This window comes from Canis lupus, chromosome 12 (genome assembly GCF_048164855.1).
Source record: "Canis lupus baileyi chromosome 12, mCanLup2.hap1, whole genome shotgun sequence".
NCBI classification, from domain to species: Eukaryota; Metazoa; Chordata; class Mammalia; order Carnivora; family Canidae; genus Canis; species Canis lupus.
This window is the reverse complement of record NC_132849.1, coordinates 61,519,512-61,543,753: the sequence shown is the minus strand read 5'-3', so window position 1 is coordinate 61,543,753 and position 24,242 is coordinate 61,519,512. Positions and strand designations below refer to the sequence as shown.

Sequence of the window (24,242 nt, the reverse complement as noted above, 5' to 3'; positions counted from 1 at the left end):
TTGTCTGGTACCAGGTGCAGTGTGAGGACTCTCATAGCCTCTCATAGCCTGGGATGCTGGGGCCAGCCCCCGTCCAGTGACAGTAACCACAGCACAAGATGCCGTTGCCTGAATGTGAGCTAAATACTTCCTGCTGTGAAGCCCAAGTAACAAGAAGTAACAGGAAAGGCACTTACCTCCGCACAGAACATCCACAGTGGGCTGGTGTGGGGCCTGCGCCTCTCCTCCTGACATCACAGCCGTTCGGACATGGTGGTGAAGGCGATCTCTGCCAGTCGTCCCGGGCAGGTTTGCCTGCTGGACTTGACTTGTTCAAATCAATTAACTCCAGCTGAGGGTTCTCTGTGCCCTGTCACCTTCATGTTGAATAGTATTGAGGATCTTTGTCCTGAACAGTTGGTGTCCTGGCTCCCTTTTATCTCAAATCTGAGTTTTTGCAAGACTCCAACTATTACTATTTTGGTAAGAAAATGCACCCGAAATAACTCCATGGAGACTTAAATTAGTATGCCCACGCTTTGCAAGACACCGTATCAAGAGATTTGTAGACGTTATCTTTTAAAATCTTCATAAAGATCTTAGGAGCTAGTTATCATTAACCACATCACAAGATGAAATGATTGGGGCCTGGAGAGCCTGAGCACTGAGTACTTTGCTCAAAGCCAAACGAGCTCCAGAGAGGGGAGCAGAGTTTCAGACTAGGTTAAGTAACTAGTACTCGGGGTGTTCTCCAGTGTTCACAGGGCCTCCAACCTGCAGGGAGCATTGGTGGTTAACAAGGTGACGGATGCCATCCCTCTGGGTATCAGGATCCATCCCTCTTCGCTTTGTAGCTTGTCTCTAGCAGAAAAACCCTAAGGTCATTCTGATAGACAAGCTTTGTCCCAACTGAGATGTCCCAGTGACAAAGAGCTCTTCCCAGGGTGAGGGACGCCCGCAAGGCCAGCATTGAGGGGTCTCCGGGGTGAAGTGGTGCCCTGTGCACCCAGCCACACCACACTGTTCCACACCAGGGAACAGGCCCTGGAGAAGCCAAAAAGGGTGAGGACCTTCTACACAACTCCAGTGGGATCAATCGTTTGCTCACCCGTTCTGAGGCTTGGGCAACAGGTCTCATGGAGACTGAGTGCCTTTTGGATGCTCTGTTTGCCTCCTTGCAATTTTTTAAGTTTGCGATCTGCTACATAAACTCATTTTGTTGGGGACCCAGAGTAAGAAAACTGTGACAGGTTAACCCATAGTACACAGATGCAAACCAGGCTTTCCCACGTATGCACACAATCCTCGGGCCCACTCTGATATCTTCTGCTTCTTGTATTTTTTTCTGTTGTACTCTATTTTATTTTATTTTGCAAGAATGCTGGCGATAACTCAGTAAGCCGATTTCGTGGCCCACTGAATCAAGGCCTGAGGTTTCGAAAAGACTGCCCTAGAATAACTCAGAAGCCTCCGAGTCCTTATGGTAGCCTAGAGACATCTCCATCCACCCTGAAGATGAGCAGAACTTGCAGACGTTGTCAGGGGCTCCTCCTCTTACCCCTTGTCCCCAGTACAGATCTCCGCAGCGAGCGTTGTGCACCATCTGGTCCATGTGCACGTCTTTCCTCTCAAGAGACTGACTTCCTTCAGAGCAAAGCCTGGACTTTATTCTTTTTACTATATCCCAGGCCTGGCCCAGTTGTGCAACATGACAGGGACTCAACACATCTTCACTGAGTGAGTGAATGTGGAGCCTCCTCTCTGGGCTGTGAGAAGGGTGGCGGTCTTTCACAGAATACAACACGGAAGGTGCATTGGTCTCCTACTCCATTCAAACCTCCCTCCTTAACACAGTAACCTCACCCTTCCTGAAACCCTTCTCTGCTTTACTCTATAGAAATGATCAACATCTAATATTATGTATACTTTATTTACTCTTCTTTATTGACTGTCTTTTCCCATAGAATATAAGCTTTGAGAAGTCAGAGATTTTTTTTTTTTTTTTAAAGATTTTATTTATTTATTCATGATAGTCAGAGAGAGAGAGGCGGGGGGCGGGCAGAGACACAGGCAGAGAGAGAAGCAGGCTCCATGCACCGGAAGCCCGACGTGGGATTCGATCCCGGGTCTCCAGGATCGCGCCCTGGGCCAAAGGCAGGCGCCAAACCGCTGCGCCACCCAGGGATCCCGAGAAGTCAGAGATTTTAATGTCTTTTTTTTTTTTTTCTCCTTTCTGGTGCTTAGAATATACTAGGGGCTCAGTTAATATTTGCTGGGTAAATGAAGGAAGAAGATAATCAATTTTTTTTTTTTTCTGGAATACTGACTGTTGACTCTTAGGCATTCATCCATACACTGAGCATTTGAGATTCAACCCAAGAATTTCCAGACACTATAGAGGCATCTTGGGATTTAAGATTCGTCTTGTTGGAGGAACTCTGAGAGTTACAGGGAAGAGGCCTCCATGGGTCTCAACCAACTCTGCCTTCCAAGTAGCAATACTATTTGACAGGCATTAGTAATGGCCATTTTAGATTCCAGCAAATTCTTGACCCACATTCTTTTGAGAAACTGGAGCCAGGACTAGAATGAGATGTGTGCTAATAATAGGAATCCTCTTTAACAAATATTCTCTTAATATTTGTCCAGTATTTTCTAGGGGAGTGCTATGTGGAAGAAGGGCACGGTAGCATTAATGAAAGCATTAAAATCAAAGGGTAAGAGCTCACATTTAAATAGCATTTAAGAGCTCTCCCATGCTCTTAGATGTGACTGATCAGTATAGATGCCATGTATTTCTTATGATAAATTCCTTCCTCTCCCCATACTTCCTCCCCCCATTATTCTTCCTCTCCTCTTTATACACCACTCACTCCACACACCATACATTGTACATCTTAAAGAGCTCGTGATGGCATGGGATAGAAGAGCCAAGTGCAGAGCACAGCGTGATAGGAGCTGTACAGGCAGATAAAAGGTTAAAGATTGAGCCTGTTACTTAGAAAATGAAAGGCTCTGTGTAAATAGCAAACTATTTTCATTTGGTTTTCAGGCTGGTTGGGCCTCAGAGCCCTGGAGACAGCCAAGAGAAGAGACAGGAATGCTTTCATAAGGTTTATCGATGTGCATATCCAATGCGGCATTTAAGGTTGTAATCATTTAGAGAATAAAAACAAACATCTGCATTCTTTTCCTTCAAACAGAAGTGCCCAAGTGTGGAATATGCCAGATGATGCTGTTACTTTATTCAATTGATCAAATGGTTTGATCAATAGGTGGGAGATTGAAAAAACTAAATCAATATACACAGGGAGAATTTAAAACTCTGTTTATATAATCAATTGATTAGAGAGATTGATTGGAAAGGTACCAGCACAAGGAAAGGGCCGAGAAGTAAAGCAGGAGAAAAGCATTTCATGCCTTTCCTTGGAGACAGATAAATATGGACTTGGATTCTTGGAGTAAAATAAACACGGAAAATGCAAAATTCAGAGTAGAGTTTAGGTTTTTAAAAAGACATGCTTTCAACAGACATGTAGGATATACTATATTGGAAATGCATACATATTTTCATTGTTGTTTCTAGTTTGTCTTGCCAGGCAGCACCAGACGAGGGAAATGCGGGGAGTTTTATTTAGAAGATTACATCAGTCGCAGTCCCTAGCTAAAAGCAGCAGAGAACAGCCCTACCTGACAGAAGCAGAAAAGGAGTCCACGGAAAGAATGCTGGATCGATAGTCTGAATCAAACATTCAGCCAACACAGCGCTGGCGGATTGGGGCTGCTTCATCCGGCATTACAAGGAGGCCTAAGTGACCTGGCGAAAAATTCATTCCAGCTATCACTGTTGCTCCTTGTGGAAACATCCCTCCTTTGGGTACTAAAATCCTGAACTCAGCAGAACCTAGAGTCGCAGAGTGAGGAATCAAACATTGTGAGTTGACCACTGAGCTTGTGAATGAAGGGCCGCCCCTCCCAGGTTTCTAGAACCATATGCACTGGGAGAAGAGGCTATGTTGCTTGTGTCGGGGCCTCTCTCCAACCTCACAGGTTTGCAACTTCAACAATTCATTCTGGTTTGATAGAGCAACCGCTCCTGGGAATGGGGGATGTGGTAATAATGCTGGTGAACCTGATGAGCATCAACCCATTGCTTTGTCTCTCACTAGGGAGTACATTTTTTTTTTAATGATTTTATTTATTTGAGAGAGAGAGAGAGTGAGAGAGAGAGAGAGAGAGAATGAGAACATGAGCAGAGGGTAATGGGCAGAGGGAGAAGCAAACTCCTTGCTGAGTAGGGAGCCCAATGTGGGGCTGGATCCCAGGACCCTGGGATCATGACCTGAGCCAAAGGCAGAAGCTTAACCCACTGACCAACCCAGGTGTCCCTGGAGTATATATATATATTTTTGGTTAAAGATAGGTCATGTAGCCTACCAGGATGGTGTGAAACACTTTATACACCAGGAAAAATAGTCATTATCATTTGCCATCTGAGCCCAATGGATTTTTTTTTTTTTAATTTGGGTGTGGAGGCTGACATGGGCCCTGAATGCATGACTCTGAGATCCAGACCCAAGCTGATATCAAGAGTCCCACACCCAACCAACTGAGCCACCCAGGTGCCCCTCAACAGAACTTTAAATAAATATATATTATCTTTAAGTCAGAAAGAAGAGTTCACAGAAGTAAGAATACAGAGATGGGGAAAAACCAATCTTACTAGAAATTTTAATAAGAATTTAAACATGACCTGCCTTTCTTTTTCCAGATAAATTTTGACACACAAATATCATAAACAAGAAAGAATACTGTCCCATGTCTGTTTGATAAAGTGAGGTGGCCCAGGTTCTTGGTGCACAATCTAGAGTGAGGAAAGCCCTCCCGTTGGCAAATAATTTGTTAACGATATCATCTCTCCCTTTAAAACCCCCTACTATGAGATTTCACTTCTATAATCCACTTAATAATCAACGTTAGAATCTAAAGCTGTGGCCCCTACTGATACATGGCTCTTCAAATTTAAATTATGTAAAAGTAAATGCAATACAAAGTCATTTCCTTGGTCACATTCACCAAATGTGAAGTGTCCCAGCTCTGGGTGGCTGATGCTACTGCAGGGGCGGGGCTGGTAGGCAGCATTTTCCCCATGGCAGGAGCACTGCTGACAGCTGCGATGAGGGGTGCTGCTGCCTGTGTGTTGCACTCATTTGCTGCTTTGCTTAAAGATTTTGAAATGTCTTCTTCACCAATTGTTTTTCTTTGCCATCAATGGAAGAAAATGCCATGGATCTGTCAGATTTCTTTAAGGCTTGTGAGCAAAGACACTGCCTGTCTTCCCTTCGGTCTAATTTTTTCAAAGAGATGTTTATAGTGAATGACCTTGAAAGACAGAGATACCCTTTTCTCTCAAAAAAAAAAAAAAAAAAAAAAAAAAAGGCAGGTTTCTTTGCTGTCCCAGGTGAGAAAGGTAATGTTTCACTCTGGGGCCAAAGGTGGGTTTGCTTATAGAGCCTGTTATAAAAGATTTGGTTTCCCAAAGCTTGGGCTTCCTAAATCCTGTTGCAAATGCCCTGCTGGAGCAGTGTCCAGCTAGGTGAGGTCTTCTACATCTTTCCTGTGAGATGCGAGGAGCTAGAGGAACCAACGCAAGCATGAAGCTTGTGCTGAGTGGACTTTGGAGTTTCACGTCTTCTGCCAGCAGCCATGCAATGCTGGTAAGTCAACTTGGTAGCTCAAAAATGTAGTAAAGTCTTGGACCCTTTATATTTTGACATTCATTGGTGGCAAAAATGAGCAATTCTGGGTTATCGACTATGTTCAATAAAAGTTATAAATGGACTATAAAGTTGGTATCTCCAGTGTATTTTATTTCTTCTTGGAAGAGGGTGCAATTCTTTGAAAAACTAAAAACTAAATAAAAATGAAAGATGACAATTTCTTTCACCATTGTATCATCCTTCTAGGTGATTCTTTCTACTGATTTATTATATTAGTTTTTCTTTTTTTCTTTCTTTTTTTCTTTTTTTTTTTTGGCCTAGTTGGGAATAATTTATGAGAAAAAATATAAAATGATTCCTAGGATGATAAAAGAATAACATGTTTCATAATGTAAGAAAAATCAAATGACTATATTCCCATACTGTATTTTAGATTTATAAAAGGATCCAGAGGACCCATATGGTAATTGTAGGGTAGAATGAGTTTTAGTCTATCTTTTCTTTTTTAAGATTTATTTATTATAGAGAGAGAGACCATGAAAGAAGAGTGGCAGAGGGAGAGAATCTTTAAGCAGACTCCCCACTGAGTGTGGAGTCTGACATGGGGCTTAATCTCAAGACCCTGAGATCATGACCTGAACAGAAACCGAGGCTCAGATGCTCATCCAGCTCATCTATCCAGGTGCCCCTTCTATCTTTCAAAATAAATAAAACTTCTCTTTGTTCTTTGGAAGCTCTTAAGAAAAAAAATAAAGCCATGAAATAATGGTTGGAACTACTCAAGGAAGAAACTTCAATGGACCCTGATGATACACAGAAGGTCCCAGATATCTATGGACAGTGATAAAAAGGCGAGCACAGGCTTATCCAGATGAAGTATTTATTCAACTGAAGACGTGTCTCCACTCTTTGCACAAGAAAGAATTCAGTGTGATCAGCCTATCACTGACCACTCCCCCAGAATGTGAGAGGTCAGAAGCTCACAGTTTATCTTTACTGCTGGCAGATTACACACTCTAAAGTAGCAATGTTCAAATCAGCTTTAGTGGAGGGTGCTCACATTGCTGGGTCCATGCATCCCCTCTGCCAAGGCCCTGGTCATCACCTTTCCCTTCTGCCTATTGAGCCATCACTCACTGGCCGGAAAAGTGAATTACCTGATATTTTACAGAGGAGATCATATCATTTTCAAGATTACTAAAAGTGTCATCTGTAGTGAAAGATTTTGGTGACCATCTAGGTGACACACAATCTGGTCTCTTTTCTAAGGGTATTGCGCACTAAGAAGGCCAACCCTTAAGGGAATTTGCAGAGCTGCTGATAATTTCATAATGCATGGCTTCCACAAAGCCTTAGTGGGGTAAATGGTTTTAGGGTTTCCTAAAGACATGGTTTGGTGGTGGATGGACAGATTGCATATGACATACCCTTGTCGGCAATCCTGCCAGCCTAGATCTTTGATTTCTTCTGCATTTTCCTAAGGAAATCCTGACTTCTCAGCTTTATTTTGGGTGGGCTCTAATTATGCCCCAGACTTATAAAACAACTGGTTAACCAATTAGAGCGACCTCTAGTTGCTCTGGATAGTATACTGGGACTAGACTCTTACTACTGCGCCCTTGTGATAAACACAATTACACTCTTCTCTCCATGGATGAATCAAAGCTCTTTCTGTAAAGGGCTGGACAGGAAATATTTTAGGTCCTGCGGGCCATGTGATTTCTGTCACAACTACCTGACTCCGTCTTTTTAGTATGAAAGTGGACAGACTATAAGAAAACAAAAAGTCATACTGTGTTCCAGTAAAACTTTATTTATATAACCAGGCAACAGGTCAGTCTTGGCCAGCAGACAGTATTTGCTGGCTTATAGTCTAAGCCTCTCAGAGGATAAACTGGCAAATTATCATCACCAAAATAAATTAGCCAAGACTTGCAATTACGTTAGTTTTGACGATTTTCTTCCAGAATTTGTGTTTATAGTCATCCTGCCCTGGAGCTGATTGGGATCTGACCCTTGTTATAGATTTGTAGACAAACAGTGCCGGCGATGCTGGGATGTGAGACACAGTGTCATCCCACTGCAAAGAACCTCTTTCTGCTGAGGTGTTTCCAGTGTTTTCAACTTAGGCAGGAATGGTCCCCCTAAATGATTAGGAGGACACAACTTGGCTGGCAGGGGAGGCCTAGGGGAGGGGAAGGGCTGAAGATACTCTGAGTGGTCCGCATCCTCTTGGGTGCGTTCATTCCAATTCTCCAAGTCTCGTAGCTTCCCAGTTCATGTCTTGCCACTGATGTGAAGGACCCGACATCAACATCAATGCAGCGTCTGGCCCACTGGCACCTGCTGGACTGAAGTGTGCTGGGTGGTAGCCAACACGTCCCTGCGGCTGCACTGGGCCAATGATTCTGTCAGATTAGTGGTTTAAAGGCCTTGGTACTCTGCCCATGTCTTAACCAAAATATTTATGCATGTGGACTTTTCTTTCTCTTTTAGTGAATGAGACTAACCAACACTATTATGAGCATCCAGGCAGCCTCTGATGAACTCCTTGTGCTCTCAAATACACCTGCACAGTGACCTCTGTTTCTCCCACAGCCTTGGCCGTGACACGCATTTCGTTCTAGGTGACTACAATTCATCATTTCTCTAGGTGCTCTATAATGTACTGTCACAGTCCTCTTGCAATACCAACAGACTATTTGGGTTAAAAAAAATTTTTTTAATCATTTATTTATTCTAGAGAGAGAGAAAAAGCAGAAGCAAGATGGAGAGAGAGAATCTCAAGCAGCCCTGCTAAACGTGGATGCCAATGAGGGGCTCCATCTCACGACCTTGAGATCATGACCTGAGCTGGAATCAAAGAGTCGGATGCTCGACCGGCTGTGCCACCCAGGCCCCCCACCGGTAGACTGTTTATTAGCTAACCACGACAGGCCCAAATACCAACTCCTAATTTTTGTCATTTCTCTAGTCTATTGTCTAGAAACTCCCTTGGTACCAATTTTTGTATCTGGCAAAGTACTTGATGGCATCCAAGGGAAACTGGTGACATGAGATGTAGCCAGACAGGAGCTGTAGTGAATAGGTACCTAATGGCTCACAGAAAAGCCCAGGAAGCTGGGAGAGCCAGGTTTGGAAGGCGGGCACATATGAAGGACTCCAGGCAGGAGCTGGAACCACGGTCCAGACCAGACCTCTGCCCTGAGACAGAAAGGACACAGACCACTACAGCATCCACAAGACACAACTGTCAGAGCATACTTCCAGATACATCTCTGAGGCCATAAAATCCTTTTCCAGGCAAACCTGTCTGACACGGACAGGTAGGTTGGAGAGGTAAGCAGCTGCCTTGACTAGAGAGACCTTGAACTCTTGGTCCTATGGAGAGAAAAAAAGAATGATGAACTTTCCTGACAAAAGTTTTGTTCTTACATAAGTTTGAGTGGCATTTATCCATTATATTGAAAACTCATCCAAATTTAAAGAAATCACGTTGTATTCCTTATAAATAGAATATACCCTAACCTACAAGAAATATTCCCTAAAAACATCAAGCCATGTTCATATATCATTCATTCAAGATAGAACATTTCCAACAGGTGTGTTTGACCCATTTCTTCTCACATAGAGATTGGAAGCTGGGGGCTGGGGGGAGAGAAGGATATGATCCCAGAGACAAGTGTGGTCATGACGTTTCCAGATATGGTCATCAGAGATAGTAGGTCTTTGTTTAATTCGATTGCTTTTAGAAGCACCTGCGGTCTACCCCATCTGACCATCTTGCTATTTTCCATGGCCGTATAGATATCTAATTCTACTTTTTAGCCTTTTAACCTATCTGTTGAACAGCTTCTGCTCAAGAACTCTTTACAGCTGCCAGATTGGGACTCTGAGAGTCGGGACTCCCTTCCTCCACTGGCCTGTGCTGTGTCCTTGGTAAGTGACCCCAGCCTGCCGGGCTGGTCTTCTCGCTCGTAGGAGGGAGGGAGCCCCTCTGGAATTACGATTCTATAAATAGCCTTTTACGAGGGCTCTTACATGCCTGGCAGGCTATTTCCATCACTTGGTTACCTTGCATTTTAGTTCTTTAAACAAAATTCCAACCAATGCTCCTGTGAGTGGTTCTGTTCTCTGGCCTCTAGGAACTCCTGTTGACTTCACTCTGAAGAGTCTGCTGTGGGTGCTTCTGTGGGGTCATGAGGGGCTCTGACTGGGGGTAGGTCAGGGAAGGGTGGCAGGTGGGGCCTCTGACCCCACAGAGCTCATTTCAGGGCAACACCAGACAGGAAGCATGAATGAACGTTCTCACCTGCTCGTCTGCCCACCTCCTTCCTCCTGCACTACGGATGTAGGATCAGAACTCAATCCAGAAATTTCTGGATGCTTTTCCTTCCTTGTTTGTAATTAATGAATGAATTAATTTTGGGGGAGGGGCAAGTGGTTGATTTTTACTTTCTCAAAATCATGCACGGGTACCTAAAAGATGCTTCATGATGTGATAAGCAGGAAATCCCAAACCATCAGAGCCTGCATTCTACACAGAATGTAGAGCCAATCTGTCAAGTTTCAAGCCACAGGGACCTACGACATCAAACAACACGGGCAGAGTGTGTGAGGGGCTGTCAGTGTAAAGGATGACTCGTGAGTTTTTGGTTGTGCTTTTTAAAGACCAGTAATAGAAGTCCGTGCTGCAAGGATGCAAGCCCTACTTGGGGATGGCCGGATGGGGGTGCAGGCATTGCCAGGCTGGGCCGGACAAAAGTAGCCACACATTATGCTGTAGCCTGAACTCCAGAGACATACAAGTGCAGATAAAGATCATTAATGGTACAGACGAGGCTTGGTGCTTCCCTCTACGGGAGTAAGAAGCACGTAGAATTTTGCACGGACAGCTCGGTGTGGCCTTGCTCGGTGCTACCCGCTGCTTGTAGGAAGCCGGCGTGTGGAACGGTGACTCGGGCGAGGGCTGGGGTCACATGCTGTCTTGCCTGAATGATTGCATCCCCCACCGCACACAAACTCATATGTTGAAACTCTAACCCACAGCAGGTGGGGGCTTGGAGGTGGGGTCCCCGTGATGGGACGAACATCCATCTAAAGAGAAATACCAGGTCTGTCTCTGTCTGACTGTCTGTCTCTCCCACATGAGGACACAGCGAGGAGGCTGCAAGCAGGAGGGGAGCTCTCCTCAGGAGCCAAATCCGACAGCTCCCCGGTCTGGGGTTTCCAGCCTCCAGACCTGTGAGAAGTAGGTTAGGTGTCTTGCTTACAGACCTGTCTGTGCTGTTCCGTTAGGGAGGCCAGGCTGAGGGAACAGAGTCACACGCGAGACCCCGGACGCGGGAGGGGAGCCAACCCCCAAGGCCTACCCTGGGTTGTAGCTCCCAAAGGAGAAAACATTGAGCCCAAATTGTGGGTAAAATAATATACACAGATGGTGACCCAATCAGGCTCCAGGCAGATGCGTAGGATGTTCGGCCTAAGGTGACCAGACTGTTAAAAACAAAATACCTATGATTTTCACATAGGTTACTTTCCTCTTTTCTTTATGGAAAAAAAAAATTCTCTGTGCCTCCTTTCCCTATTTTCTGGTGAAATTCAGCAGAAGGTCAGGCCTTAACCTGAGACGGTCGTGGATTTAATTCATCAACTCCAGCACGTGGCTGGCCGCTTCCAGGCTACTGTTCCCACACTTCCCTTCCTCTCAAGGATTGGAAATGTTGTTTTCCAGGGATTATAGCTCATTCTTTAAAATGTTTAATATTTTACTCTTTAGGAGATTGGCTCCTAGCCAAAGAGCAATGTTAAAAATGGTTAAACTGCATACAGCAAGAGGCGTTTACCTGAAGGACGTCCAACGGCATGCATGTTCTGTTAAGTCATGTGGCAAGCCTCACACATTGAGGGTGAGGAGACGGGGTGCACGCGGAGCCCCCGAGGGCATTGTGGGGACCCCGTCCCCCCTGGGGACAGGGGCCACAGACCGGCAGAGCAAGCGGTGAGCCGGCAGGCAGGTGTACCTGAGCTCCAGGCCTGGGTCTCCCACCCCAGCACTAGAGTAAGAAGTAGGAGCATGATGCCCTGGGCCCTCGGCGTCCTGGAGAGGACGTGGAGGGGACAGCAGCGACCTGGCCTCCATCACAGCCTTTCCTCTGCCCCTACTGCAGAACACGCTGAGCCCTCCCCAGGGGAGAGACCCGACTTTGCATGCTCCCCTTCCATCAGGCCCATATACAGTCCTTTTGCTTTGGCAACAGAAACTAAAACTCCAACCTGTGTACCTCGTTCTGCACACCCCAGGCGGGAGAGAGACGTGATAACCGGAGAGGCTGGGGTGAGGGACACCAGCCACCGGTGCATCAGGACATGCTGAGACTCCACTGACAGGCCACCCAGCCTGGGGCCGAGGTGTTCGCCTCCCAGGAACCCCTTCCTCGTCGCCACTCTGCTGGCCACACCCAGACTGACCTCGAGGTCTCTACAGGCTCCAAGTCCAGCCTATTGACAGGAGAAAGATCAGAGGTCCAAGGGCTTGTTCTCAAGTCTTGCACAGTAAAAGACATTTTTTTAAAAAATGGGCTTATGGATTTTTTTCACAATAAATGACCCCAAAGATTCAGTTGGCTTTTCTGATTTGCTACCCATCAGTTAAATGGTCTATCACTATGCCCACATTCTCCCAAGGTATGTACCCCAAATCTGCTACATTTCTTTCCTTTATCCTTTTTAAAAATGTTTTATTTATTTATTCATGAGAGACACAGGCAGAGGGAGGAGCAGTCTCCCTGCTGGGAGCCCGACGCAGGACTCGATCCCAGGTCCCCGAGGTCACACCCTGAGCTGAAGGCAGATGCTCAACCACTGAGCCACCCCGGTGTCCCTCTTTCCTTTATCCTTCTTTCTCTTCCGAGTCCCTATCTCCACTCCAAGGTTCCTTATAATCATAGATTAAGATACATTATTAATCTGACCTTCCACCAAGTATTCAATTTAGAAGTTTTCCTGAGATTGTGTTACTCAGAGCTTTTAGGTTCCAGCCCTCATATGTTAGCTCGTGGAGCCCGTTAGCTTCCCAAACCGCAATCTTTGAATTTCTGGATTCTCCCTCACTCTTTTCATTTCTTCTGCAACATGACTAAGTTTTCCCTCTTTCTCTTTAATGATAAATTTGGTTTGAAATGTTACCAACACGTGGACAAGTTGGAAGACTTTTACAATGAAAGCCCACATACTGGGCACCTAGATCCACCGTTAACAGTCTACTGTCTGATACATCACGTGTCCACCCCTCTGGACTAATGCTGTCCTGAGCCCGCCTCCCTCATGCCATGTGCCGTGAACACGCCAGCAACAGGCAGCTCACACAAATGTTCCCGTCTTTCCCACCGCCTGTCCTGGAGCTGCAGGCTGAGGCACGCACACCTGCCTCCCACGCTGCAGGTGAGTGTTCACCAGGGAACCTGCCATCGCACAGCTTATCCTCGTCTTTTGGTCTCTGGTACCCACTTTCTGCTACTTGAATAGTTAAGCAAGGGCACGTACGTCCCATTTTAAATGATGGCAGCACTGCATTGCGATATATGGTAAGCTCCGGCAGCTAAACAATGCTGCAGGGAAAGATAAAGAAATGAAAGGAGGCATCGTGGCCATCACCAGACCTCAGCAGAAGTTTCTTGCTGGCTCACGTCACGGCTCCGTGCACGTCAGATGCCTTTCTTGGCTGAGCTTTTGAAGCAGTTGCATCAAGGATGGTGTCTTCTTCCGTTCGTGGCTCTGCTGCCTTCAGAGAGAGCGAGCACCAGGAAGGCAGTGCTGCATAGCGTTGACAGGCATGGACGGGGCGTATCCTTCTGGCCAACATCCCGCCTCTGCTATCGGAGGGGCTGGGAAATAGTCTCCTCCTTTCCCTGTGCCCAAGAAGAGGAAATCGGTTTGGTGAGTATCATAGGGTCCCAGAACCACCAGAAGAAAGTCTCACAAACTTGGGGACACGAAACAACCGAAGTTTATTCTCTCATAGTCCTGGAGACCAGATGTCTGAAATCAAGGAGTTGTGGGGTGTGCTCCCTCCAGCAGCTCTAGAGGAGAACCTGTTGTGTAGTCTCCTGTTAGCTTCTCCTGATGACCAGCAACCCTCAACATGCCTCGACTCACAGATTCATCACCCCCATCTCTGCCTCCTCGGTCACAGGGCCACCTTCTCCCTGTCGGTGTCTCTTCTCTTCTTATAAGGACATCAGTCGTATAGGATAAGACTAATGACTTGGCTCGATTACACCTTCCTAGATCCTATTTCTAAATAAGGCCACACTGGTGGGATTTCAGTGTATGTTTTTTTTTTTGGGGGGGGGTCACATTTCAACCCACAACAGTTAGTACCTCACTAGTCTCATCACAGATTCCAAGGAGAATTTCTTCTCCACCCGAAGAAGTTTGCCCTTGAAGCCATGCTGGGAATAGGACATGAACATTACCGGCGACAGGTGGTTCCACGCACCTTCTCAGGAAGGAAACTAAGAAAAGCTGGAATTTATAGCTCCCTGTGGAGCACTATTTCCTGTCATTTCTACTAAATTGTCACTCATAGGTGGTTTTAGGGCAGAAGGAAAGTCTCTGTCCAAAGCACACGCGTCTACCTTATCTGTAAGGTAGGTAGGATGTGTGACCGCTCTGAGCAGGATGGTGGGGTAACCCCGTGGGGCGATATAGAACTTTCACAGGTTTCTAGCATCTCTGAGCTTTGGGGAATGGACATCTGAGCGAGGAAGGGCACCATTGTTCTTTTATCCCGTAACTCAAAAAAAAAAAAAAACCAAACCAAACCAAAACAAACAGAAAAACAGAAAACCAACCTTAAACGTCCGTAGCTCCCCCCGCCAGCCTGCCTGCGATGCGACATCTCTGTGAACCGTAGTGAAGCAGGGCCTTGCGTCAGGACGTTACCGTTGTCACATGCTGAGCGTCGGTGTGCGATAATTACTTAATTCACAAACATCTACGGAGCGGCCAGCATGGAGCCACGGGGACTGCTGTCGCCATCGTGTCAACAGCCCCAGTGGACTGAAGAGTGGGGCCATACCTTGTTCTTCACGGCACCTGGTGTGGGGTCTTAGCACCCCGACACCATGAGTGTTTGCTGGACAAGTGAATAGATGAATCAGTGAATCAATAAATACATAATTTTAGAAAGATTTTATTTATTTATTTATTTATTTATTTATTTATTTATTTATGAGAGACACAGAGAGAGGCAGAGACAGGCAGAGGGAGAAGCAGGCTCCTTGTGGGGAGCCCGATGAAGGACTCAATCCCAGGACCCTGGGGTCACCCCCTGAGCCGAAGGTAGAAGCTCAACCGCTGAGCCTCCCAGGGGTCCTGATAAATAGATAATTTTCAAGAAGTGAAATGTTTGCTTTGATAAGATCCACTAGAGATAATTAGGTCAGATGCTCAGTTATGCTTCAACAAAACCAATAAAACCCAAGAACATAGTCTCCTAATAAGAGCGTTTCTGCCTTAACTAATGTTTTTTTTTTTTTTTTTCTTTAGAAAAACCATAAGGTAGGCAGGTTCAATCAATGAAATAGATATAGTGATGATGTTTTCCAAAACTGTTATCAGGATACAAATTTGACACAAGAGGTAGATTCCAAAATATAAATGCAGAAATTCTACTAATGCATACAAATTGTATCATGCAATCTTGGTGAAAGGCAATTTGGCTATCTGTACCAAAATCTATGGAAAATGTCAAACACTTTGACCTAATAATCGTACTGCTGGGAATCGACCCAAAGAAATAATCCAAAGTATTGAACATGCTTTGTGAACCAGTATTTATGATAACATTGTGTTTGACAGCGAAAAATTTGAAACAGTCTCACTGTCCAACAATAGGGGAATAACTAAGAAAATTATAGGACATGATTATAACAGTCTTTAAAATAATGTTTTTAATGAGCTTAGAATAATAATATGAAAGAATTTATATTACAATAAAAGAACAGGAGGCAAAATCATATCATGATGGTGTCTGTATTAAATATCAATAAATCCGCGCATAAAACTGAGTGGCAGTACACAAAAACGTCAATAGTTATTGTTTCTGGAGTGTGGAACTTGAGTGGTTTAAAATTTTCTTCTTCCTGCTTTTCTTTATTTTTCAAATTTATGGCACTGAGTATTTTGTAACGGGAAACATAATAAGCGCTTGGAAATAAAGGCACAAATGAGGTGAAAAATTAAATTACATTAAATGTTACATTTATGGAAAAGAATATCATAAAATTATCACTGCCTTGGAAAACTCGAAGAATGAGTTTACTGTGCATACGGGGGCTAAATTGAAATAATAAAACAGTTGGAGGCCACGATTTCTGAATGTTCGCAGGCTTTGACTAATTTGCAGAGGCAGACAGGGAGCCCTGGGCCTGACAGGCCACCTCCGGGGCCAGGCTGGTCAGTGCCCCGACCATCTCCGGGCCCTCCATCCCCTGTCCCCCACCCCCCGCCCGTGTTCAATCTGCCAACTGCCATGAGCTCCGACACCATAGATGCTGGCAGGAAAGAACGGCGCGGACAGACAGCCACTGCATTCAAACAGGTCACTTAGCAAGGAAGGGAGTCTGACGACATTCACATCAGAGCAGCCAGTCTAGGAGCCCGTCTCCCTCCTCGAGGGATGGGAGACACCTTCTCCGGTGTGGTATCCGGCGCTGAGTCCCGCCCCGGCCAACATCGCCCAGGGAGGCCGCACACACGCCTTACACTGGGGGTGTTTAAGAAAGAAGTCCGTTTTCTGCTGGGGGCTCACGATCAAAGAGAAATCCCCTCCTGTTCTCATCTGCTTTTTGTTAGAAGAGTCCAGCTACCGAATAGCAACAGGAGATCTCTAAATACGACTGTTAAAAAAAAAAAAAGAAAAAAAAAAAGAAAACCCCCGGGGCCTTCATTTGTCATGTTTGCACCCACCCCCTCCATGAGCTGATAACATTTATTTTATTATATTTTTTAATCAAAGGTCATTTGCTTTTCTGGGAAACTGAACACACACACACACACACACGCGCGTGCGAACAATTGGCCGGGCATTGTTCTGAGGATGGAAACAGCAACCACACGCGAGCTCATCCCGCTGCAGGACACTTCAGAGCATATTGGGGGGCCTTCACCAGGGGGGAGGCGAGGCAGCACAGGTAGAGAAAGGTCGCGCGTCTGGTGGCTTAGGACAGAGAGCCTGCGGTGATGTCTGACTTCTGGAGGGACGTACAGGTTAGGAATAAGAGTTTGGAAATGCTCGAGGCCTGAGTGCTCCCTTCGCCCGCCAGTGCTCTCTCCTCCCGCTGCTGGGCGCTGTGCAGTGAAAGCGGCCACGCAGCCCTGGGGAGCAATTCGCTTCCGACTTGTCTGCAGTTGTCCCGGAGTCACCTGGACAGAGGCAGTTTCCCCCCACACCTGTGACTCTTATCTTTGTCTGCACCGAGGGAGGCACCTGACGGGCTGAGCACTGGGTGCTACACTATATGCCGGCAAATCGAACTCCAATAATAATAATAATAATAATAATAATAATAATAATAATAAAATACATATAAAAAAACCTTGAGAATTCTTTGAATGTCAAGCCCCTGATTATCTTCCCGCATAATGAAGGTGGTTTTCTGTTTTGTATGGTTAAACCTCTACTTGCGTTTTGACAGGTTGTAACTTTCGGGGAAAAAAAAAATCTCTGCGTTAAGAGACGGTCAACAAGAAAGACATAGGAGGTATTTGGGTTGAGATTTTGCAAAATCGTGGCGGGTTACATGACCTTTTAATGAGCCAGCCGAGCTTTGCACGGATCATGGGCTCTCTGTCCACTTCTGCGAGTCTCCTCTGAGCCTCCTGGCTTCCTGGAGGGGCTCCTGCAGAAGGGGGTGGAGGGGCTGCAATGAGAAGTCGGGGCCCCACGTGTATGAGGCCTCCAAGATTTTTCTCCAAAGCTGGCTTCCTGCTGATTGATACCAAGGTCATTCATTATGCAGAATCATTAGTCACATCACATTACTTCTGCAATCAGGCTTTTGATGATCAGTCTTAAACTTAAAAAAAAAAAATCACAATTCTCAAAAGGCACAAAAGAGACGATACATTTGTCCAGCCCATTATACTTCCGTGGTGTTGCTCACTTGCCTGATCCTTTCTGTACCTAAAGCACTGCTCTGTTTTATGTCCTTGGCCTTTTTTTTCTTGGTCACTTAATTTGCCATCCTACGTGTAGGCCCAGTGTTTTCTGGAAGTATCTGGAGTCCTGACCGCGAGAACCGGGCACTTGCTCCACAGAATGGGCTGCTCAGACCCCATGCCCCTCATGTGGCAGTCGGTTCTCCCTCTGATTGTTTCCAGGAATGTTGTCTTCTCCCCGGAAGCCAGCTTCTCACGGGCGTGGGCTCCCTAGTGTCACGGGCTGCCTCCTCGGAGCCCCCCGCAGGGGCCTAGGATGAGACCCCGAGCTCCCGCAGCCCTGCTGCCCAGGGGAGGCTGGAAGCAGCGGTTTGCAATGTCATCTGCAAATGTTTGGGTTTGTCAGTGGGGGTGCATCAGCTGTGAGAGGAGATGCCCTCTGTACCCTAAAGGCCAAAGCCATTCAGCATCGTGGCTTTGGGGAGCTTGCGGCTCTGCACAGCCGTCGGGGCGGGGGGCCATCCGGGCTGCGGGGCAGGGTCCCTCCTGCACGGTGCGGCCACCGTGCACAGGCACAGAGCGACACCACCCTCGCTCCTTCATCCCCCTCCGCGCAGGAGGGACCCGGGCACGGGGAACAGAGAGAGGGGCCTGGCCTCGCCGTTGCCTTGGAGACGGGCTGGTGGGGCGTCTCTTCCCCCTCATTAACAGGCCCGTCCATTTGCAGCGGATTTTCTCCTCCATCCCTCCTGCTATTTGTGCCTCTTAAGCAGACCCTAAAAACCTTCCCCTATTTGTAAGGACAAATAAAAAATGACATTCTGCGAGGCCTTCGGCACTTAAAATCCGAACAGATAATGTGCAGTTTCGTTTGTGATGCCAATTCGCAAGGGCCCCCCAGCAGCCTGTTCTTGGGGTCCCCGTGGGGGGCGAGGCTTTGTGATGACATGCAGGCTGCTCTCCCGTCCCTGCATTTCCCCCTTTCCTCAAAGCTTTCCTGCCACTCGGCTTCTCTATCATCTCGGTGCTATGATCGGGTACCCCGATCCCTTCTGCGGGTGGAAGACCTCACCAGCACCCAGACTGGGGTTCACAGAGCTATCTCCCAACACGATACACGAGGAGAAAACGGGGCACGGAGGATGGTGCTTTTATACACGGTGAAGCGCAAGTTTTACTCGGGCAAGTGTTACAAGAAGAAAAACCTCCCGGTATTTCCCATACCTGAGACCCTTATGTTTCACAACAGAATATTGAACGCTTCGTTTATTTTTGAATATTTATTTATTTGAGAGAGAACGAGCAAGCGCACAGGGCGAGGGGTGGAGGAGGAGAGCCTCCATCAGACTCCCCGCTGAGCCCCACTCCTGCCCGAGTTGGGGCTCGATCCCGGGACGCTGAGATCATGACTCTGAGGCAAAATCAAGAGTCAGGCACGTGGCCAGCTGAGCCACTCGTGCGCCCCAAATATTGAACATCTTAAACGTGAGTTCCATGTCACCGAGCATGTTCCAGGCATTTATTTTATTTAGCCTCCTTCAACCCTCCCGCGTCTGGGGTGTCGAGACTCTTCCTTCCCGCACCCCTGGCGGCTGCTGTGACCACGGTGAGTGAGCAGGTGTCCAAACGGGTTCTAAGGGGATGGGGTGTCTGCCTCCCTGACCAAGCCGGGCCTACCACATGTCTCTCCCCCGCTGTGGGCTTCCCCGTGGGGACGGCGAGGCCCCAACCACGGTGAAATCATACGGTAGAAGGCCACTCCATCCCCTTCTCAGGTGGGTGACACGGCTCTGCCTGCTTCAGAAAGATGCTTGGCCCGGTGTCCGCTTCTCTGGCTCCGGAAGCAGGCCTGAGTCGAGGAGACACAGGTGGTAGGAGACAACGCCCTTCCTCTTGCAGGTAAGCGCTCCTGCTTGTATATTGGTTGGCTTTGTTTTCAGGCAGCATTCCCCCTAATTCAGCTGTACTTTTTCCCCTAGGCCAGCCAGTCCCCCACTGCTCACGGTAATTTTTTTTCTTTCTTTTTTTTTTTTTTTTTTCTGAAATGGCAAATCCTTAGTGTCTTGCTACCTTTCTACAGAGATAGGAGAGGCCAGAGAGGGGCGGACGAATGAGGCCTACGAGGCTGACTTGTCACCCCACCACCCAGGAGAGCTGTAACCACTGTCTTCCTTTCTACAAACCCACTGGACAGGTGTACGTTTGAGCCAACTTTGGTCGTTTGAGCCAATTTTGGTAAAATGAGGTCCCTGGGGCTGGAGGTGCCTCCTGCAGTTGGACAAAGAGTGTGGTCCAGCCCGTCGGCCCTGCCATTCTGTCACCCTGGAGACAGAAGGGGCAACAGCAGGACCAGGTCCCCAGAGCAGGGGGTGGGGGGAGCTCAGGAAAGGAGGAAGGCGCAGAGGTGGCGAGCCTGAGCTGGACCTCACACTGCCCACGGGCTCGCCATGCCTGATGGCTGCAGAGGGCTGCGGGTCCGAACCAGGAGCAGGTGCGCGGGAGGGAAGTGGGGGAGCAAAGCCTCGCAGGGGCGGACAGCAGGAGAGGAAGGGCCTGGATGGTGTCGGGGAAGGATGCTTGGCGATCGTCACCGGGCCGGGACTGTGCTGCCTTCACCTGAGCTGTCTTACGGCTTCACGGAGGAGAGAAGGAGCCCCCCAGCCCCACCATGGCTGCAGGAGGCTTTGAGCCATCAGCTGTCATGGGCCTCAAAAGACTGGAAGTTTCCGTTTGTTACACCTGTCGTTGGATGTGTTCCTCTAAGAGAAACACTTAACCAGGGCTGAATTAAGGCCAAGGAATGATGACATTACCCCAGGCCTGAAGAAGCTGTCACTCAAGATGCAGGCCTGGGCAGCTGGGAGACGAGGCTCCCTTCCCCAGAGCAGAGGGGTGCCCGGGCAGACAAGGTGGGTGCCGCCCCCACCGATCCCCTGCCTCAGCCTCAGCCCCAGGCTGGGCCCTGCTGACCAGCCACGAGGGGCCACCGGGGAAAAACCCTCTGGGGAGGGTGAGGAGATGGGGATGGCCAGGCAGATGGGTCGTCAAGACTTTGGAACTAGATAGAAGAAGCCCTTAGAGAACCTCAGATCTGACCCCAACTATTGCTTTCTGTAGGCAAGGAACCACCTGAGGACCACGCCCAGCCTTATGGACCTTGGCCAAGCCTTTCCATGTCCTTGAGCCTCCGGACCCTGATTCCTGGCCCAGCCCTCAGCCTGCCAGTGTGGTGCCTGTTACAGGGTTCGCAGAACACGGCACAGTTGCAGGTGGTGCTGTGCTGTCAGAGAAGGGTGACGGGTCCCCTCCAGGGGCTCTGGGACTCCTGTGGCCTGAGGGGAGGGCAGAGGAGAGGGTCCAGGTGAAAGAAACAGGGCAACAGAGCCTTCCTGGGTGGCCGCTGGCCTCTGAAGACAAGGCAAGGATCCTTGCTCCTTCTCCAACATCCCTGTGCCCTGGAGGATCTCTTGAGTTTAAAAAATGGAAGCTTTCCAAAAAAAAAAAAAAAAAAAAAGAAGCTTTCCCATCTCTTCCCTTTGTAAATAGAAGCTGAATTAACAATTAATCTTCTGGCCTGTTTCATTCTGGAACTACAGCTCTGTTTATGGGCGTGTCCCTGAGGATCTCCAGCAGGTAGAGCTAGGACAGCCATGGGCTTGCACGTCAGGCCCAGCAATGTGCAAGTCCGAACTGCACCATTGCAGAGACTTAGGGAAATCATTTTTTTTTTTTTTTCTCTCATGAGTTTGGGTTTTTGTGAGCTGTAAATGGTGACAGTGTTACAGATCTTATAGATGCTTTAATGGCTGATAGAATTAGTGCCTGTGGAATTGGTCCTCACTGATTCTGGGACATATTAGACACTCCCCAACTGTCAATGATATGTGGATCATTGCACAGTTACAGTTTTTATTTTTTCCTTCTAATGCTCACTACCTTGTTTGAAAACAGAAATTCTATTTCCTGTCATTTCCTGCAACATTCTGATCTATGCTCCTGAGCCTAGCACAGTAGGTGCTCAGAACACATGGTTGACGATGTATTTTGAGATGATAGCACTGAGAGCACCCCAGAAACTTTTCCTAACATGATTAATGCAGATGCAGATGTATAGCAGGGGAGTCATCCGGAAACAGCCCAAGGAGAGATGGAGCATCACCAGGAGGGGCCCAAGCTGAGGGGACGGAGTTCATCTCACCACCTCATACGGCTGCTCCAGCATCATGTGATTTACAAACGAAATACACATCTGCTATATGTTAGCAAATTGAACACCAATAAAAAATAAATTAAAAAAAAATAAAGAAATACAGATCTGTGGGGTAAACTGATAACCCAAACACAAAATGAGTCACTGCTCTATTGGGATCCCAAACCTCATTTACAAAACAATGACTTCCCTTTAAAATTAATAAGTACTTGGATAGAGTGTTCAATGTGTGATGATACAAGCATCACGTTTTCTAGAAAAAAAAAATCAGTGAGAAGGAAAAATAACAATTATTGTTGGTTCCAGATAGGAGCAGAGAAACAGTTTCTGATACTTTATCAGAAATTAATAACAAGATTTGGTTTGGCGTGTATGTGATTCATGTGCATTTTGAAAAGAATAATTCCTCCAAAGATGATTTAAAAACAAATATATTCAATTCACTAATAGTCACTGCTCGCCTATTATATTTCGGGTAATATGTTATATTTTATAAAAGACAAGATTTTTTTTTCTCCAAGTGCTACCAGTCTAGAGGAAGAAGCACACAAGAATAGTAACTCATCTTCCTAGTTTACAGAAACAGAAACGGCCTTCATAGGCCCAATGCCTCCCTGTGGGACCAGAAACCTGATATTGCAGGAGTAGGGAGGATCAGGACATGAGGAGGAAAGGGTGGTTTGAGGCAAAATCCAGATGGGCTTCAAGTCCACACTAAGGAGTTCTAGCTGTCAGCAAATATTTGGTTTCAGGTTCTGTCTTTTGATTCATGCAATTTTTTTTTTTTTTTTCCAAGAAGAAGCAGCTCTGTCATAGTCAGATGATGTATGAAGAGCACCGGGAAAGAGTGAAGAATTGACTTGCCCGTGGGGACCAGGGTACTGGGCAAGCACCTACCTGGGAAGCAGGGCTTGGGGGCCTACCTGGGTGCCTCTGGGCCTGCTCGTGCTCTTTCTGCCTTTCCCTCTCTGCGAGGTTCCCCACCGAGGGATAGCGCTGCGTTGGTGATGGAGTTCCCTGGAAGGGGTCTGGCGTGGGGCTGCGGCAGCACACGAGGGAGCGAGCCCTCTCCAGCGGGGCAGGGGAGAGGAATCTGCACTGTGCTGGAGGTGTAGATGGGGTGGGAGCTTGGGATCGATCAGGACCTTGACTTCCCACAGCCGTGTTTACTCGGGGGTGAAGAGCTGCCTCTTTTCAGATGCTGGGGTTGACGCCAAGGGTGACAAAAATGCAGGCCAACTTATAAAGGGGGCAGAAAGGGCTCGTGCCGGGTGCTGCAGTGCCTTCCGTGGGAAACAGTCCCTGTCCATACCCTCCTCCCTGCTTTCCTCGTCAGTTCTGCAGCAGGCCCCTGGTCTCCGCACGCAGTCTCCAGGGCAGCTTCCTAACTGGACATCCCTAGGAAGTCACTCCCCAGTTGAAGACATCTCAGTGTCTTGCTATGGCTCCAGAATAAGTGTCGGTCGACAAGCACCAGGCCCCAGGGCTTGAGCCCTTCTCTGTCTCATGTCCGATTTTCTCCCATCCACCAGGAATTCACCCTGATGCTCCCCGTCCCTGACTGATACATGTGGTCCCGTTAGCGGTGGCTTTGGGGACAGACCGTGACCCAGGTCTGGAGGTCAGTGTCAGCGCAGAGCCACCTCCAGGTCACTGCATTCCAGCCCCCAGGGGCCCGGCGTGTGGCCACCCTGGCCCTGTCTGAGCACTGCCATCCCGGTCATGAGAGGGCAGCCAACGTCCAGGAGACCCCACACTGCCACACTGCCCTGGTGCTGGGGTGGGCTCGCTTCTGAAGGTTCTGGCCCTGGATGCCAGCATCGGATGGGCGGGGACTCCTTGCTCATCCCACATGTCTAAATAACCTAAACCTGAGGTCTCCCAATGTCATAGCTGAGCGTTAACACACCGCCGACTGTTTGCACCCCCTGGAAATGGAGCTGGTTTGGAGACATGTTGGGGATTTCCTAGGAAGGAAATGAGAAACATTCTTAGAAGGCTCAGTGACTATGAAATCATCACAGAGTTCTCCCCCTGCCTGTTGGGAGACCCAGGGAAGTTGTAGGGAATTGAGGCTTAGAGGGCCGTGGGCTGGTGGATGGGCACCCGCGGGGCTGATGGGAAGAGGTGGCACTGAGGTGTGACTCGGCCACCTGGAGAGCGGTCAC

The 24,242-nt window shown here is 47.7% G+C and overlaps 1 long non-coding RNA gene across 1 annotated transcript; it reads right to left on the bottom strand.

Moving 5' to 3' along the window:
* Positions 1-7,527: 7,527 nt before the first annotated feature.
* On the bottom strand, positions 7,528-24,034 carry LOC140601807 (uncharacterized). Its single transcript, XR_012004910.1, has 5 exons — positions 22,998-24,034; positions 14,555-14,838; positions 13,361-13,609; positions 11,984-12,200; positions 7,528-9,080 (listed from the first exon to the last, which is right to left on the bottom strand). It is a non-coding gene; the product is annotated as an uncharacterized lncRNA (long non-coding RNA).
* Between the last annotated feature and the right edge of the window lie 208 nt (positions 24,035-24,242).